The following is a 3,841-nucleotide window of genomic DNA, read 5'->3' as shown; positions in this document are numbered from 1 at the left end:
TCATTATTATTATTATTATTATTTTCCAATGAAATCTTTAAAATAAAAGAAAATAAAATATTTTACTTCAAACAAGTCTTAAGCCCTTTGAGGCTAATTTGTTTTTTAACGATTCATTTTATATGACGACCATCTATATCCTAGAAAACCGTCCAACAGGAAATCTTTTGCATTAAAATTTCATAAAGTTTTGCAAACTTTTGCGGTAACTAAATTTTCTTTTTCATAAAAGTTATTATTATAAAACCATCACGTTTTTGCAATCAATTTTCACAAACTTAAACGAATCTCAAAAATCATTTTCCCCCTCTTGGTCAACGCCAACGATTACGGTTTAGATATCATGGCAACACCCCATAGTAACTTTCATACCACAAACCCACCTTCGAGAAGACAAGCATCGCAAGTTTCGTTTTGTTTTTCTTTCTTTCTTCTTCATGTATAAATTCTTACATATATTATTCTATTTGTACATAATCAAAATAACTTTATGTATATAATTCTTTTGAGGGTTGTTTATGAAGTTTATAGTTGAGTTCGGTTATTTGAGCTATTTTCGTTTGTATTTACTCTCAAGCACGAAGCGCAAATAAATACATCCTTCATAGTTGCATTATTGAATCGGTTTACATTTTTTATTTCAATCTAACGGTCTATGATAAACGTAATCGTTTAGTGGAATTGGGACTATGAACATGTTTGTGTACATAGTTATCTAATAGAAACCGTATTCCTACATTGACTATCTATGATCGGTTACTTGTGAACGAATTCGTTTACTTAAAACCGGGGTTATGTTTATAGCCATCTTATATAAGTCACATGTACATGTTGAGTTTTTAATTATTTTCACATGAATTGTTTTGATTATTTGTTCAGTTCCTTTTCTGCTCAATGTTTCATCGATTCTTTTTGTTTTTCTTGATCTTAATGTATCATCGATTTAAGTTCAATGCTATACCTTGTTATTCTCAATCTCGATGTTTGAACTACTTACTTTATTATTCTTAATCCCAGTCATGCCTTTATTCATGTTGATATTTTATGTTATAAAATTTTCAATTGTTTAACGTGTCATTATTGACCCCAGGAATTTAATGTATTTTGATATTCTTACAACAAAAGTGTCGTCTATGTATTTTATTCTCAAACCCAATGTTGTATCAACTTACTTGGTAAAATTGTGTTAGTTCAAATCACTTAGCTATTCTCGACCCCCAAAATTCCATTTATTTATTGCGATGATCACGACCTTAATGTATTCATTCATTATTCTTATAATTTGTGTTAGTCTAGAGTTTTGCTCATTTTGTTGTAAACCTCAATAACGTAGTCTATTTTGCTTAAACTTCAATAGTTTAGTTTATTTGTCTTTGACATAATATTTTTGCGTTATCTTTGACCTCAAGGGTTCTGTTTATATATTTTTGTTATTTTTGATCTTAATAGTTTATGGTTCTTGATTTCCAAGTTTTTATATAAGAATTAATTTTATCTTAAAACTCATACAATGGGACGGATTATGTGGACCATCCTAATATAAAGGTAATTATGGATCGACGCGTAATTATCAAAGTACTCGCATGGAAAAAATAATAAGTACGATTATGTGCAATAACTCGAAACTTGGAATGATTTTAGAAAACGGGATAATTGAAGTATGATAAGAGTGTGGTGGATACACCGCTGGTACATCCTATATATAAGTGTCTTTGTCATATTTCCCACTCGTGGTGTCTTTCAGGCCATTCAAAAATCAGTGTGATTCATTTATGTAATTATGTATATATAAAATTTTTAAAACTTTTAACAACTCCATTTACTAGTTGTTTTCTTTTAAAAAAATATTTTATTTTACTATCAGGATAAAGTTTCTAAAAGTTGTGAATCATGTAATATTTGTTAATTTTCAAACCCGAAATCCCGAATTGTTTTAAATTTTTGGTTCTGTTTTTATGTATATATATATATATATGTGTGTGTGTGTGTATGTGTGTATGTGTGTGTGTGTGTGTGTAAAATCACAAAATCTCTAATAAATAATATTTAATATAATATGTAAATATGATGGAAAAGTTTACTTGAGTTAGTAGAAGAAATAATAAAATAATAAAGATGGAAGATTAAGTTGGCTTTAAAGATGGAATTAAATATAGACTAAAAAGGAAAGATAGGCCTAAGGTCCATGGGCTTAAGGGAGTATAAATACCCCTTAAACCCTAATCATTTCCATTTTCATCCATCTCTACACCATAGCCTACACCTTCAAAAACACGCACGGAAGTCAAACACTCTGTACTCTACTAGATTCATCGATCCGAGACCAACCGAAGGTAAGAAATGATTTATCTCAGCTATACCAACATAGTAGAACCCGATACCGCAGCCCTGTGATGTCGTATGAGCCGTTTGGATCTAGATCTAGCATTATTTCGGGTGTTTATTTAACCAAAAACGAGCTCAAGGACCACCTTAGTTCAGTTATGGACACCCCGAAGCTACCTAGGCCATAAACGATCAGACCCCGACCAAACATGGTGGTTAACAGCGACTGACGGTGCCAAAATCGAAGTAAAACCTTGAAAACGCGTAAAAAGAGGGGCTTACCTGCACTTATACGCCGTATAAGTATATACGCCATATAAGTGCAGAGTATAAGTGAGGACAACACATAAGTATATGGACATCGTATATGTATGTGACGTGTAAGTATGACAACGCATATGTATGTATGTTGTAACGTCCCTAAATTCTCGTAAGCCGAATGTCTCGGTTGTTGGGTTGATAATTAAATTCCGGGGTTCGTTTGTGTTTCCAAGGGCCTCTTGGTACTTTTTAAAAGTTAATTTATTCTAGTTTGGGAGCATGGAAGACAAATTGTAAGTGCAAGGGCCAATTGTGAAACTTTTGATATTAAAATCCCTAAGCCACCCCCTCCCTTGTCTCTTTTCTAATCGCCAGCAAGAAGGCTCCCGATCTCTTTGTTTTTGATTTAATAAAATCGATTCCAAGCTCCGGTAGGTCAACTAAGGTGTGTACTAATATCCCATAATCTCGTTTCATTCATATGTGGCCTCCTTGATGATCAATTGCTTCGGTTTTCAACCTAGGGCCAGAACCAGACATCTTTCAATTGACCCTCTTCCCAACACAAACTGGGGATTTTGGTGCCAATAGATTTCCTGTTATGTCTAATATATCATACAAAATTTTCATGGCCTTTGGAGTTCTTTTGTTAGGTCAATTTCTAAAAAACAAAAATTAGGGTACTTGTCGGGTTTAAAATCGTAACTTGCAATTGGGGCGTTGTTTCAAGGATTCGCCAACCCAATCCGTTTGTGGTGTCTTATGTTAGTATAAGGGCAGTAGGAAAATTATTTTTTTTGGTTATAGGGGCTGATTTGGTTCGTGATCCTTTTATCGGTTAGTAAGAGGGCGCAAACTCAGTTAATTGTTAGATAATGTGGAAATAATGAGATTTCAAACCCCATTAACTTGGGTAGTTAAATATTAATGGGTAGACTGTAATAATACCAATTTGTTTATCAAAATGGGGCTGGTTTGGATGGTGGTTCGTTAAGAGGCTCATTAACGCGTGAATTCGTCAATTGCAAGGGTTACCGTGTGTAGTTTGTGAACCGTTAGCCCCAATTCAGTTGTGAGAAGATAATATTATGAAATTTAAGGTTTAGGTGCTGATGTGAATGATTTTGGTAGTGTTTGGGGTTTCGGGTCGGTTTAATCGAGTCGGAGAAGGTCGTAGAGTTAGCTAGTCGTTAGCGGTCTAGTTAGTGATGTCACGTGTTATAACTTGACAGGTATTTGACTTGGCTGAACTTAG

This window comes from Bidens hawaiensis, unplaced genomic scaffold (assembly GCF_021521415.1).
Source record: "Bidens hawaiensis isolate Kalapana, Puna unplaced genomic scaffold, B.hawaiensis_p1.1 tig00007388_1, whole genome shotgun sequence".
Classification (NCBI taxonomy): domain Eukaryota; kingdom Viridiplantae; phylum Streptophyta; class Magnoliopsida; order Asterales; family Asteraceae; genus Bidens; species Bidens hawaiensis.
This window is presented reverse-complemented; position numbering follows the sequence as displayed.